The 16,525-nt window shown below is 36.4% G+C and overlaps 1 protein-coding gene across 3 annotated transcripts in view; it reads left to right on the top strand.

The window, feature by feature from the left end:
* The window catches only part of CRACDL (CRACD like), a 203,586-nt gene that overhangs the window by 103,229 nt on the left and 83,832 nt on the right, over positions 1–16,525 (top strand). The gene's annotated exons all lie outside the window — the stretch shown is intronic.

The following is a 16,525-nucleotide window of genomic DNA, read 5'->3' as shown; positions in this document are numbered from 1 at the left end:
ACACCCAATATCATATGGCTTTCAACTATCTTTTAATTTTATGGTCTCCAACCCTAATGCATGAATTTAATCAGGTTGGCTTGCAGTGCCCCAAAATACCTGGTCTTTAAGGAATTCTTAAATATCAATTTCTTTTGTGTTGAATTGACTTCTTTTTTAAAAATTTTACTTATTTAAAGCACTGGAGTTAAGTGACTTGCCCAAGGTCACACAGCTAGGCAATTATTAAGTGTCTGAGGGCAGATTTGAACTCTGATTCTCCTGATTCCAGGGCCAGTGCTCTATCCACTGTGCCACCTAGCTGCCCTCAATGACTTCTTAATAAATCTGTTTTCTCTTTACATCTACACTCTGGGGTCAGAGTTGTGAGTTCTTCACAGGAAACTAGCAAATCCTCCAACATCTGAATCTGAGAGTCTAGTGAATTCTTTAAACATCTTTCCTTAACCCCCCCCCCCCCCAAAGTCAATCTTCCTTTCTTCAGTAGTATTTAGGAACTGAACTAAGTTTTGGGCATTTTTCCCCAGAGACGAAAGAGGAAAGTTATGAACATAGAATGTTGATAAAGAAGAGAGAGATTTGGATGTTTGCTCTTGCTTAACTTTGACTAGCTCTTACAAAGGAATAATTCCTTCAGCTTAATTTAATCACTTGACATTGAAGTACTAGTCAGTGGTGCCCTAACATGAAGGAGGAGGAAACACACCTGAAACTCTGAGAATGCTTGGCTCTGGGAAAGAGAACCAGAAGGTTCATAATGCAATCCACTCCTTGATGACATTATGGAACTGCCTTGGGTCCCTGATTAGGAGAAGAATTGGCATTTATATATAAAATTTACTTTACATACTTACAGCAACCTGTAAAAACCTCCATTTTTATAGATGAAACAGATCATAAAGGCTATATGATTTGTCCAGGATCACACAGCTAATGAGTATCTAAGGCAGGATTTGAACCTAGATATTTCTGAATCCAAATCTGGTGTCTTCTTCTGTATTGATTATCTTTTTTATCTTTATCACCTGTCAAGTAAAAAAAAAAATTTAAGCAAGAACCCATGCTGCCAGGGAAAAATGTGGTCAGTTAAAAATTTGGGCAGAACACAAAAGAATTCATGACTGACCTAGAAGAAATTTTAGGTACAAAAAGGTTTATTTAAATACTGCTATGGTTAGTAGAAGCTAAAGGAAAGGAAGAGTAAAAGTAGTTGAAAGCCAGCAGCAGCAGCCACATAGACAACATAGGTCATCATGAGAGGATAAGCTTATGGAAAGGTTACCTGGAAAGATCATGTTACCCAAGAGTGGGCTAGCTTCACAGGAAAACAAGAAATCAGTAATAAGTAGTAAACAAGAGCATAGGAGCCTGAGAGGTTAGTTGGGATATCATGCTCCCCCAGAGCAGGCTGTCCTCCCAAAGGAAAAAGAGCAGTTCAATGGAGGAGTGAATGAGCTTTTAAAGGGGCAGAAGATGATGTAATTTAGGTATATGCTGATGGGAGCAGTAACTCAGTTTGCAGAGATGAGGTAATTAGCGATATGTAGATGAGAGGTGCAGGGTCGTAGGCTTACTCCTTTCAGGCTAAGGCAGGGATCTATTGTTTTGTTGATAGAGGCTTGTTTTGTGCCTGCCGGGCAGGAAGGGCAAGATCATTGACCCCATCTCTTAGCTTGGACTGTGGGATGAGAGGAAGGGATCATTATTAATGTGAGGAACATGGTCAGTGCTGAGGGAATCATTAATTATAAAATTTTTTTGACCACTAATTCCTCTACTTCACCCCCAGAATATGTAGATTTACTTAGTTATAAGTTATGTATATTACAAAAGTTAAAAAATACTAAATGAAAAAGAATGAGACAAAGGTAGAATACTACTTCATTGAGAAGCACTAGAAAGCAATATGGAGTTAAGAAACTGACATGGTCAGACAAATGCTTTTACCAAAAAATACTGGTTAAATTGAAAAAGAGAGAGACCTGAGACAAGAAGACCAATTGGGAAATGAAAAGTGATGAGGACCAAAAATTGGATAGCAATTATATTGAACAAAGGGTACAAATGTGTGATAAGGATAAATTAGAGATTTGACAACTAATTGGATATGTGGAATGGATTAGAATGAAGAGTCAAAGGTGACATTGATTGCTTTGTGAGAATCTGCATTAATGATAAAAAAAAAATAGTGATGCCCTCAGTATCCATTAGGTGATTTAGAGGTTTGAAAAATGTTTAGGGACAGAATTTTAGCATCTGAGCAGCTGTTGTTGTGGGTGCCTGGGACCATTGAGCTGATACCTGGTTCATAAAAAGGTAGGTTGGGATCTCTGGCAGGAGAGGGAGATCACAGATTACTGAGAGATGAGTTGTGTGGTTGTTAGATACTAGCCCATCAATTGACTGGCTCAGCAAGAGCTAGTCAACCTATCCTCCCACCTTCTGTTTGACTGATCACTTTTCAATCCATAAATTCTTCTTCTTCAGTTTTGCCTTCCTCCCCACTTTCACCCCTACCCCATCCCCACAATATATTATTGATGAAAATGTTGCTGGGGAAGATTAGTCTGGCATTGGTATGCAGGACTGATAAAAGTATTTAGGAATAATAACTAGGAGGCTTCTGCATTAATTGAGTCATGAATATAAAGTACTGCAGGAGAAAGTGCTCAGAAGAGGTAAATCTTAAATATTTGGAAAGAAGATGACCGATGGAATATAGAAGATGACAAAGAAGCAAACTTCTTTTTCCCCTTTTCCCTCTTTGTATTTTCTGAACAAAGATGAGAGGATGAGAAAAACCACATAATCTAGAACAGAAAGAAACTTTATAGATCATTAATCTCACATTCTCATTTTAGAGATAAAGAAACTGATTACCAAAATAGTGAAGTGAATTATCCAATGTTGTAAAGGTAATTAGGTGAAGAACTTGGATTTGAATTCAGGTTTTCAGACTTCAAATTCAATGTTCTTTTTGTTTCATCATGTTGCTTCATGTTTCCCCATTTGAGATCCCTGGTTTAAGAACAGCTAGGTAGGAGGCAATGAGGAGTTATGTAACAGATTGTGACTTTAGCAAATGAAAGTAATTTTAGAGCATATTAACTATGTAAAGGAACTTAAATGCTAAATTACATTAATAATGATCTTTAAGGCATTTCTCAGTGAAAGCTTTTCCAACTAATTCTTGCACCAATTTGTTTTTTTCTATCTAATTGAAATACTTAAAAGTTCACTCTGACCCTCCTTCAGCTAGCTAACACATTGCCTAGACTATATTAAACTGCTCCCAGCTTCCTCATTTTACCTTTCTTCTTATACTGAAAGCATTGCTACCTATGGTCTCTCCAAGAGAGTTCATTTGCTTTCTCTAACTTGTGCCCCTTTGAATACAATTTGGAATAATAAGATTGTCAAATTTTCATGCTATCACAGTACTTAAAAGATCTGTAATTTTTGATTCATGCTTTAATAAGCCATTTCATTAATTGCTGTGATCTATCCTCCCCCAAATAATTAATTGCTGAGAAGCCAACATGGCCTTTTCCATACTTACTAGGATGATCCCTAGATGATGGGCAAACAATCCATAATTAAGCTTATATTGAAATTTTCCCATTTTGATAAAGCTTGACAAAATTTGCAATTTTCTTGTATAGGCTTCAGGAACCCAAGACTACCCCCATGTTATTATGAAGCACAGGAGATAAGATATTAGTAGAGGTAACTTTTTAATGTCTCAGATAAAATCACTTCTTCAAGTTTTTAAGTATAAATTTTTTTTTCCAGTTTTATGATACATTACTCTCTTTGATGACTCCATGGTCCAGCCAACCTGCTTTTACTGTTTTTCAGAGACAACATTCCATCTCCTTTGTCTGTGTATTTACACAATCTTTCCCTTCATGTTTGGAATGTATTTCCTCCTCAACTCCCAACTCTTAAAACTCCTGGCTTCTTTTAGCACTTAGCTTGAACACCATTTCCAGACCTTTCCTGAAATACCCAGGAAAGCAAATTTCTTACTGTGCCCAAAGAACACAAAGTTAGACAATACTCTTTGACCTAGTGACACCACTACTAGATCTTTATTTTACCCCCCACCAAAAAAAATAAAAGAGGAAAAGGACTTATTTGCATAAAATAATTATGGCAATTCTTTTCACAACAGTAAAAACTAGGAAATAAATAGATGTTCATTAGATGGGGAATGGCTGATCAAATTATAGCATATGAATATAACGTAATATTATTGTGCCATGAGAAGTAATGCAGAGGATGATTTCTGATAAACTGATCCATCAAAGGTCAAACCAATAGCCTTCCATTTATCAAATCCATTGGGGGGAGTTTTCAGACCTCATTATCATTGACTTCTCTAAGTTCTTGACATAGATGACCATTATTTTCCCTTGACTTCATAGTAACCACATCCTTCTCTTGTTCTTTTTACCATTCTAACCATTGCTTCTCTAGTATATTTATTGACTCCTGAGATAGATGATTTTAATTGAACTCTTATTTTGTTCCAATCTTCATTAATCAGTTGAGTATGATTTCACAGGAGTAATGATTATTAGCAATTATTAGTGTCAGTCTACTGACTAACTCGAGTACCTTCCAACTTTTCTTTCTGTTAAGTAGGGGACCAAACCCAATGCAGCAGAGATGATTCAATGTTATGGAAAGTCCTCCTGCTATTTTGTTGACCCTCTCACCCTCCTCATCTTTCAAGTGGCCATAGGCACTTGAATAACAAGTGATCTCTTTGCCAGCCTTTGGCTTGCCTGTCCACCAGCCCATCAGCCCAGGAGGATGTTTTGACCTCTCTTTATAATGAATCTGCTTGTTGACTCAGAAAATCAAGATATGGGATTTTATATTTTATGTAGTCCTCTTGCAAGGTTAAGTTCAAGATTTATCAGCAGACACTGTCTTTTTAATTTCTTCATCTATATTGTCTGAATATCACATACTATAAAACTAAAGCCCTGGAGGAAGGGGGCATCCCAAATCATGAGGAATACCTGAGTTCCCATTAAGGGTCCAATCCTTTTAATAAATGGTTATTGACTTGAAGCTCTGCCCTAGTTTCTTTTATTGTGGTTTGGACATTTTTTGGATTCCACACTCCATCATCTCTCCAGACACTAAATGTAAGTGTTTTCTAATTCTCTGATCTGATTTCCCACCCCCCTTTTCATTTCTCTTTTGGTAACCTCATATGCTACCACACAGCTACTATCCCTAAACAGAACATTCCCAAATCTCTTTTCACCAGTACTAACTTCTCTTCTGAATTCAAAACCCACGTCTCTACTTGCATATTTCACCAGCAACTAAAATTCATCTTTACCATTACATCCTTGCTGATTTCATGAATTCTGTCTTTGTTACCAAATTTAAAAATCTCTGGATTTTTCTCTCTCATCTCTCTCATAGCCAATGGTTTTACAAATTCTCACTGAAGTATTTCTTGCATTAATCCCCTTCTCTCTATTCCCAGTGACAATTTCTAGTACTAGACCTCACTGACAAATGAATAAATTTTTGCAATACTTTCTTAAGTCTTAACCTCTTTTCTCTCTTCTATCAAACATTCCCCACACTGCTGCCAGAATTGTGTATGTGTGTTTTTTTTTAATGCATGCTGCTCAAAAATTGGAAAGGCAAAACTTTCATCTAATATTCATGCCCTTCTCTATCTGGTACTTTTTCAGCTCTTTGTCATTACTCCTTCTGTGCTCTGAAGTCTAGTTTGCTGGTTTACTCTCCTCACCTTTATCCCACAATGTACCCTTTTTTTCCTCCATTGCTCTACCTCTCTTCATATTATTTCTTCTTCCTGAACATCCTTATTCCCCATTTTTGCCTCTTGATTTCAGTAAACATTTCAGTTCAATAAACATAAAGCACCTACTGAATGCAAAGTCAATGTGTTTAAGCACTGCAAATAGAAAGGAAAAACTGAAATAATCTCTGCTCTCAAGGAAATTTTCATTCTGCTAGGGGAGGGGAAAACTTAATTCTACCTATACATTAAAGTTCAATTCAAATGCCATCTCCACTAAGAAGCTTCCCTCTTCACGCTGCAGATAATCTTTACTTTTGTAGGTATTTTTGTGGCTATCATATATGATTGTATATTATAGTTATCTGTTTGTGTCATCCCTCTATAAAACCAAAAACTCTATAAGGCCCTGAGCATAATTTATCTAAATTTTTATCTCTTCAGCATCTAGTACATTGCTCTATACACAGTGAGCACATGTAAATGGTTGTCACATTAATGAGTGAATGAATGTTAGGTTTTTAATTAATTCATTAAGCATAACAATTTATGAAACATATAAACCCTAAACCATAAGTCTGGCATACTGTCACCTAGTATATAAATTCTATTTTTACAGTGTCTTTATTTTTTATTTTTTTCTAAAAATTGAGAGAAAATGATTGTGACTGTATATAATACTAAAACATAAGGCCTTCTTACAGCTCTTAATTAAAAATAACCTAGGAACAACTAGTAACTGCTACATCTTGCCTGGATTAGTTTTGGCTTGTGCTTTTGTTGTAAAATTTGCCTTGAAGTTAATAATCTCATTGGAAGTTTCAGTCTCAGTATATAACATTAGTGTTGGACTTGATTTCTGATCCTGGCTCTACCACAAACTGTTTGTCTAAGGGCAAGCCACATAAAGGACTGGGTAAGGGGAATAAATGATCTTAAATATTGTTACATGAAAGAATGTCTTGTCCAGCTTGTCCCTAGAGGTAAAACTAGTCACAATTGTAGAAGTTTCAGATTTAGTCTTGATATAAAGAAAAACTTCCTGACAAAGAACTATTGAAAAACAGAATGGAATTCATTAGGTGGTGGTAGTTCTTTTTCACCGGAGGTCTTAAAATAGAGGCTTAAGGATCAATGGAATGAGATGTTTCTGGAAGAATTAGTGTTCTATTATAGGGACCTAGGTGAGGAATTTTGGTAGAGTGAGAAAAGGCTCTTGAATCATAGGTTGTTGCTGTTCAGTCATTTCATCCTGTTCAACTCTTCATCATCCCATTTGTTTCTTGGCAAAGATACCAGAACTGTTTGCCATTTCCTTCTCTCGCTTATTTTACAGATGAAGAAACTGAAGCTAACAGAGTTATGTGACTTGCCCAGGAAAGTGTTTGAGGCCAGAATTGAACTCAGAAAAATGAATCTTCTTGAGCCCAGATCCAGCACTATAGCACCACTTAGGTCATACAAATCCGACCTCTGATGTTTCCTATCTGTCATATTAGTCAAGTCACCTAACTTCCACAAGCCTCACACACACATCTTGAAGATAGATGCATTTTAACATAATTGCTTTTGAATTCTGATGTGTCTTATTTTATTCATTTAAAAACAGTATTCTGAGAAAGGGCTCATAGGACTCCAGGGCTGATGCTCTATCCACTGCACCACCTAGTCGCCCTGTGTGTTTTCTTTTATCTATAGCTATATTATTATCCTTTGACATTTGCTGTCCCTTCTAACTATGAAATTCCCTTCCAGCTCTATAATCTTTTAATCTCCATTTTTTCATTCTTTCTTACAGATTTTTCATTCCATTCTTTTAATTTCATTAAATTCCATATATTTGTGTGGGATGTGTTTACCTGCTTAAATAAAACTCGGAGATTTCTCAAGGTATTAAGAGAAACGTTTTATTCAGTTCTCAAGAATTGGACCCCCTTGCTCCGTCTTAAACATGAAGAGAGAGAGAAAAGGGTTAAAGAGCAGGAAATCCAAGATCCATTTATCCTAGTGCGATCTCCCCCCCCAACTCTCCCCACTGACCCATCCTTGTTAGTGTGGAATGGGGTCTTCACATGTAAATTACTCTAAAGAATAAGCATTTAATTCAAACAGAGACAGATTCTCCCCCTCCAGGACAAGGAATGTAGGAATCTGGACTTGTCCAGATAAAACAGGGTCAGTTTACTCTTTACATTCTGGTCAAAGTAACATAAAATTGCTCGTCAGGGAGAAGGGGTAGAAGGGACATATACACAGCTCAACTATTTCTAATCTATAATATTCTACTGAAGAAATCTCAGACTTTATCCCATTCATATTTAAATATCAATACATATTAATTATTTTAAATGAAATTTTATTTTCCCAATCATATGTAAAAAGTTTTCAACATTGATCTTCTATAAGATTTTGAATTCCAAATTTTTCTCCTCCCATTGTTCACTCTCCTTCCCAAGCAATTTGATGTTATACAACACACACACACACACACACACACATATATAATGATTTCATTCTATAATGTAAATAATCTGCCACTGACATTTAAGAATCTTGGATTTTTCTTTGTCTTGAAAAAAAGAAATGAGAAAATAAACTTTTATTCTTTTCTATGTTTTTTTTCAGAAAATCAAACTGGAGGTTTCATTTGTTTAGGAAACACCTAGAGAGTCAACACCCTCTACCATTGTTAATAACTAACTGCTCTATAACCTAATATCTCAAAGAGATGCTTCCGGTTAAAGATTGAACCCAGGTCTTTAGGACTTGAGCCAATTCTTCATCCATTATGTTAAGCTCTTTTGATATTATTAATTCAATTAATTTACTTACTGAATTGAATTACTTTTAAACAATTAGAAGATCATAATAAAAGATCTATGCCATGGGCTCTTAACCTTTTTGGTATCAGCAACCACTTTAGCAGGTAGCAAATCCTAGGGATCTTTTCTCAGAATAATATTTGATATATATATATATATATATATATATATAGATATATATCTATATATATTCATAATTGAAAGAAATCTTAAATTCCAACTAAATTAATGAAAATAATGCTGTAATTTTTTTCCTAATCAATTCATGAACACCCTAAATATATATGATATATCTACAGATTCCCTGACATTCTCTGATTACCAGGTTGAAAACCTCTGATTTATTCAAAGGAAGTGATTCATTATCTCAAAAGATGTCACCCCAAGAAAACTACAAAAATAATTAAATATCACAAAATTCCATGATATAAGAATTATGAAGATCCAGGTATATTTATTCATTGCTGATGGAACAACAAATGAAGTATATTTTTGAAGATTAGAACTGAAATATACAGCAAATATGAGAAAAAAATTTAATCATAAATATGTGCTAATTAACCTACTTGCAATTCAAGATGTTTTCATTCATTGCATTGTATCCCTATCACTACATCAGGAGTGACTGACACAGTGATCATTACTGTCATTTTCTATCAATTACAATGTCAGTGGTTGGCATTGAGTCAATTAATAAATATTTATCAGTTGAGTCACAGTTTATTTGCTTACTATAGCATAAGCATAAGCCATAACTCTCCTAATTTTCCTAGCCCTTTCTATATGTAACCTTTCCTCTGTTTTCTTGTGAAATGAAACAGAAGCAACAAGGCATCACTTGTTTTTAGGATTCAAGTTAGAAAGATTGGAGGCTGAAGCTGGATGCTAGGTTTTTTTTTTTGAAGCCTAAAATTATCCCACCTTATGTGCTAATAATAGTTCATCTTTATTTAATGTGTCCCAAAAGTCTTAGTGCAGTCATTAACGCTTAAATCTACACTAAAATTTTTGGAAAACCCTGAACAGTTTTTTAAGATAAAGATTGAAGAAAATGCTTGCTTTTATTGGAACAGAAGCTAAAGGAATTTCTCAATCTTCCTCCATAGTCTTTGAACTTTAAGTCATTATTGTAAGGGACTGGTTTAGGGATACAGGATGAATAGATAAGAGTCAGCATAATTATTTTGGGGCTGGAGGTTAGCTCTTGTCCAAATCATCTTTAGCCTTTTTTCTTTTAAACTCTTGGAAGACTGGAATTGTCTGACTTTTCTGTGTGTCTCCCTAGCACTTAGCACAGTTATTTGCACATAGTAAATTCTCAGCAAATGCTTCTGGAATAATATTGCTCACTTCTGAACCCAGTGCTTGCAAGTGCAGTTGTACCCTATCCCCACTATTAATTAGTCCTCTCTTTAGTCCACTTAGCCAGCTCTGTAGAGGACAGCAGAAGCATTAGCAGAGGAAGCACGAGAGTAAGGAGCCTTACAGTTTCAAAGTGTTGGGCGTATTGCCACTGATACCAACCATTATGGACCTCTTCTTTCAGTGCCTGGATTTTGGTCTGTCAGTTTTAGTTTCCTGTTCTGTGACTCTCCATTATCAGACCAATTTTCACTATAATTCTCTATACCAATCCTGATTTCCTTAACTATAATTTGTAGGCTCATGGGATTTCATGCTGGGAAGTACCTTCAAGATAATCTAATCCAGCATCTTATTTTTTAGATGAAAAGATGAGGTCCAAGAGGGGTAAGTGATTATCTGAGGTTATCATGGAGGTAATAAGAATCACAGTCAGAATTTGAACCCAATTTCTAACTCTTATTCTAGTATTCTTTCCTACGGTAGGATAACATGTTGGTTTCCATTTCCATTTTAGATCATCCCCATTGAACAATACCCAGATTAGGACTCTCCACATTTACTTTTCCCACTGGACAAATTTCCCAGTATGTGTGAAACTCTAAAAATACCTTTTACCTACTGTTCTGCTTATAGCAGTCCACAAAGTTTTGGCTGCTTCCAATGAATACAGTACCTTTAATTCCTTTTATGGGAGTAACCCCAATGGAAAAATGCAGGAAATCTCCATTGTGAGCCATTCAGGTCAAAGTTTCTCTGGTTATATCCCACGTGTTGAGGTAGTTTGATGTAGATGAAAGAGCACTGGGCTTAGATTCTAGAATCCTCTCTCTGTCACTTAACTAATCTTGTGACTATGATGAACTAATTTAACTTCTCTGAGCCTGTTTCCTAATCTAAAGAGTTGAACCCAAACAGTATTCACAAGTGCTATGGGAAAAATTATCTAGTCCCTCTAGCATATAGAGTTATGCCTTCCACATTGCAGGTGCATGGCACCCCTACAATCTGGAAAATCCACATAAAAGTTTTTGACCTTCCTTCATACCAGAAAAAAAAATCTAATTTTTTTCTTTTTTCTTTTATGAGATATTTACTAGTACCATATTGTAAAATTTGGGTTAAGTATTTGGTCCTAGACTACATGCAGGTCAACATTAAGTAAAAATACTGCTGGCCTTTTCGTGTCATCTTTGGTTTCCTCAAAACTCCCTCAAAATTCCCATTTAATTTCTTATGCCAACCTATGATATTTCAAAACCATGATGGGGAAAGTTGCAATGCCGTGCCTCACTCTCTTTCATTTTGGTGGAATGATAATATGAGCTGATATGAATAGGTTATGGTCTGCTTTGCAGACTTTTTCCTCCAGACCATTCTTGTAAGCTTTGTTACTGCCAAGAACACTGTTATCTTTCCAGTCATCCAGGTTCATCTACCCTGGTATCATCTTTTTACTCTTTCTCTCTGCACACTTATACAATCAGTAGCCAAAATTGTCATTTATTTTTCTTGTTTCCGTCTTGTCTGACTTTATTACCCTATTTAGCAAAGGTACTGGAGTGATTTGCCATTTCCTTTCTCCAGCTCATTTTACAGATGAGGAACTAAGGCTTGCAAAGTTTAGTGACTTGCCCAGGGACATGCAATCAATAAGAGTCTGAGACTGGATTTGACCTCAGATCTTTCTGACTTCAAGGACAGTACTCTAAACTATGACCACATAGCTGCCTCAGTTCTTACACTTACTTATTGTTTGACCATTTATGAAAAATTCCATGACATCAGAGAGGTGATGCCTTGACAAGCATGTGAATTGGATTTGAGTTATGGGGTACTGTGCAGAGTCACACCATGTAACCTCTGAATCTCAGTTTCCTCATCTATTTTATAAGTTTCACAATACATAGTTATGGGAGAAGGAGGAAGGAAAATTTCCCAATGGTTTCTATGTAATTGTTGCTGTTGGAGCCCACTGTTTGTTGTTCCATCATTCAGTTTTATCTGACTCTTCATGGCCCCACGAACTATGTAGCACACCAAACTCTCCTATCCCCCACTGTCTCTTGAAATATGTCCAAGTTCATATTCATTTTTTCCATGACACTATCTAGACATATCATTCTTTGGCATCCCCTTTTCCTTTTGCCTTCAGTCTTTCCCAACATCAGGATCTTTTCCAATGAGTCCTAGTCGCCAGCAATGCATGACCCATCCAGGGACATCTCCAGTTGTTCTGATTTATATCTGGCCACTGGACCCAGATGGCTCAGGAGGAGAAAGTGAGACTGATATTAGCACAGCACTCCCTCACTCAAATCCAGATTATAACCACCCTGCATCAGAAGGAAGATGGTTTGAAGTTAACATAGCTAGTGGGAAGGGGTAGAGAGAGTTCAGAAAGAATCATAAGTTTGGGGTGGTTGTGTAGGAAATAAGTCCACTGGCTGGCTATCAATGTAGGTGGAACAATATCTACTTCATAGGATTTGAGGAAAACTCTCTGTAAATTGCAATTTGCATTTTGTGAATGTAATGTTTTGGTCATTATAATGGAAGAGCGCCCCCTGCTGGATGACTTTGGACAGCTCTTTTAGTCTGGACCCAGACCATTACAACTCCTTAAATAGAAATGGAGTGTTGACTAAATAAATAAATAAATCATCTTAATAATAATATGATAGCTGATTTCTTCTAATAAATTTTTCTAAACTCAACTCAGATGTCACCTCCTCTAAGTTTTCCTTTATCCACCCAGTTATTAGAGACACTCTCTTCAATTTTGTGTTTGCATACATACAATGTGCCCCAAGCAGATGCAATCTCTGTAAAGACTTGTGCTTTGTTTTTGTCTTGGAATCCACCATAACTCTGCACAACACCTTGCCTATGGAAAGGTACTTTATATATATATATATATATATATATATATATATATATATATATATATATGCTGAATTGAATTTAATAACCTCCTCCCTCCTTTTTATGCCCTCTGATGGGGGTGGGGGAGTGATCCAGAGGCTAGCAATTTTAGATTGAAGAAGGAACTCCTGAAGCCATCACTTCTAATATCCATCGTGACCTGTTTCCCATGTCTTAAGGAGTGATCTAGTGCTAAGTCTTTGAAACCAAATAGGACAGTACTAGATCCACCATCTAGGTCTTCTGAGTACTTCTCCACAAAAAAATTTTCAGTGAGTTCTCTACCCACCTAGTGAGATAGTAATAACATTAATATTTAAAAGTACTTTAATATTTATAAAGCAGGAGGGAAAGATGGAAGGGAGAGAAGGCAATTTTTCTGATTAAAACTAAAATATAATCTTTAAAATGTTTATCTTAATGAATTCTCTTCACCACATTCCCATAGACTCCCAGGATTCTGAAATGAATGGAGGCTCTGAATTCATCTTGTACAGCTTCATCATTTTACAAGAAAAGAAATAGAAAGAGATAGTGTGATCCCTTGGAAAGAACAATGGATTTTTAATTAGAAACAGTTTTTCAACTTAGTATTTCTGTGACCTTCAACAAGATAACCAACCTTTTTCAGGTTTCAGCTTCAGTTTTCTTAGCTCTGAAATGAAGGGACTGAGCTTCATGGTCTTTTTGATCCTTTCCAGATCTAGATCTATGATCCTAGGAGTTTCAGAGAAAATATAAGTAGCACAAGCAAAGTATTATTAGGTCCATTTTACAGATTAAAAAACTGAGGGTCAGAGAGGTACTCACACAGAGACAGCTAATTAGCATTATAGTAAGGATTTGAACTCATATCTTCTAATTCTTCCTAATTCAGCCTTTTTTCCATTACACCACAGTTGTCTCTTAAAAAAAAATGAGAAAAAAAAACCCCGTGCTGCTAGGAGATGGAGAAGCCAACTATACTTACTTCCACAACTAATTGTTTCTTTACTTTCTGCAGAGCCAGAAAACTGCCAAAATATAGTTATACCTTTTGTGGAGGTCTAGTTTGTTTGTTGCTTGTGAATTGGTAATGTAGCAGGTTGGAGTTGGGAAATTTGTTTCACTTTTTCTGGTGTGAGTCAAAGACAATAAAACCCTTCCTAAGGGTAATTTATAGACCACTGTAAAGAGAACACATACCTGTGTCCTGGATGAAAAAGGATGAGGCCCAATGCATCAGATGAAGTATTTCCTCTTCAGATACTCTTCTCTAGAGCTGTACACAGTCACTCACTTTATTTTGTAAATATTTCCCTAAATTCACTTTCTTAACTCCATACTATTGCCAACACAATTCCCTGTGGATGGAATACCCTCCTTTGTCCTTTTTTCTGCTTTTACTTATCTTTAAAGACCCAGCTCAAAGCACTGTTACTGCTGGTTCTGGCCAGAAACTGTGAGGGTTCTACCCTCCCAGATTGATTCTTTTGTGAAGGCCATCTTTTGCCTCACTTCTTACCTTGTCTTTAACTTCTGAATGGGTATTGACTTGGGATAGACCTTAGCTTAAAAAGGCCAGGATTTCCTACTGTCTCCAGGGCCATCACCAATCATCTTGACCTATGTCTTACCACTGGATCTATATGACTCTAGAGGAGAAAGTGAGGTTGTTAACTCGGCACAGCTTTGCCTCACTTAAATCTAATTCACTTGCAAGTCAAGACATCACACTCCTGATGTCATTGGTTCTCTTCAAGAACAAAGGACCACCACCACCACCAACTACAAAATACTACTTTTATTTAAATCTATTTTAATTTTTTTTCTCAATTGCAAGTAAAGATAGTTTTCAACATTAATTTTTTTGTAAGATTTTGAGTTCCACATTTTTCTGTCTCTGTCTCTGTCTCTCTCTCTCTTCCATCCCCTCTTCCCATGACAGTGAGAAATCTGATATATTATATATGTATAATCACAAAACACTACTTCTGCCACATGAATCTTTTCTAGTTGTCTTTCCTATTCCTAGTCTGAAAATGACATTCTGTCCTTTACACATAGCACTTTGTATCACAAATGTTCTGTACACATATGTACACAAAGTTCTGGTTTATATCATTCTTCTCTCTTCTATACAATCCAGGGAACAAGACCATATATTTTTCATATTGGTGTTTCCCCTTTCCTTAGTATAGTTCTCTGTTCTAAGAAAAACACTAATAAAGAGTTGAATGGACTATTTTTATATGATTAACATCTTGTTCACTCAATATGCAGAAATACAAAAAGAGAACATGGGATCATGGATTTAGAACATGACATATCAGAGGTCACCTAGTCTACCCTCTTCATTTTACAGATGAGGAAACAGGCCAAAAAGGTTAAATAACTTGCCAAAGGTTATAGAAGAAGTAAGTACTCAGATTCACTATACCATGCTCCCTTCCTTTCTGATACACAGGTCAAAGTGTAGTCGATCTCCAGCATGGCCAGGCTTTTGCCCATAGCTCTTCCAACCCAAGCCTCTCCCTGTACTCCATCCTCTCCCTAATCCCTCACTGATAGAGCAAGCACAGTCTTTATGATACCCTGTCATTCACTGGAAAGTGTACTTCCTCCCTTCCTGGGCACTGAGTAGGCCTTGGACTGAATTCCTCTTGCTGACTTCTACTCAGCTTCTTCTTTATCTCCCCAGTTGTCAATATAAATCTTTAATTTTCCACTCTTGTGAGCTCCCCCTTTCCCTAGTAACTTAGCAACCCTCCTTCTCCTGACCAGAGCCTCCTTTGCATTCCTCGGTTTGTTAAATTTGTTCTGTAACTGGTACCTCCTCACCCAGGGAGGGGAGAGAGGAACTTCTTTAGAGGAAGGAAGCATCATTAAGGTGAACTCTGGAGCCTGACACTGCTAAGTTCATTGCCTGGGGGCAGTAACATCAAAGTAATGTCAAGAAAGCAAAAGGGGTAGAGGATGAAGTAGAATATTGCCTTGTTCTTAAATGTATATTGGTATTGTAGAGGACAGTTCTCCCTGCCCTACCTGAACTTCCATTTCTATGAAACAGTGAGATCAAATGAGATAATATTTGTAAAACACTTAGCACAGTTCCTAGCATATAGTAGGTTTTAATAAAGGGTTGTCCCTTTCCTACTTTCCTGCAACTCCCTCTCCTAATGCACAGGCAAGTGATTTCCATGATTTTGACTTGTGTTGAGTCTGGGCATAGTTATGCCTACGCTTTTCCACAGAATGTGACATTTAAAAAGTTAGATGGTTTCCGTGTAATTTAATCATCATATTAATAGTGCCAGCACTTTAATTAATGGATGGTCATTTGATTGTCTCTCTCTCTTTCTCTCTCTCTTAGAACAAAGGCATTCATGATAGCAGGTTTACAGATTATGTGACTATGTTGTCAACTCTGATTGGTTAACAATTAATGAAAGAATGAATATCACAATTAGGGGCTGAACTTATTCAAATGACTATTTTGACTATGTCATTTACTTCTAAGTTACATAAACACTCCCACCTTGAAGCAATCTTTCAAAGAATTTATCTTCATTCAAACTTGAGTTGAATAAAATGACTTACCCATCTGGATGGGGTCTGAACAAGATTGCTAAGAAAGTTAGTC

This window comes from Macrotis lagotis, chromosome 1, assembly GCF_037893015.1.
Source record: "Macrotis lagotis isolate mMagLag1 chromosome 1, bilby.v1.9.chrom.fasta, whole genome shotgun sequence".
NCBI lineage: Eukaryota > Metazoa > Chordata > Mammalia > Peramelemorphia > Peramelidae > Macrotis > Macrotis lagotis.
The sequence above is the reverse complement of the archived record's forward strand: the minus strand, read 5'-3'. Positions and strand labels throughout refer to the sequence as shown.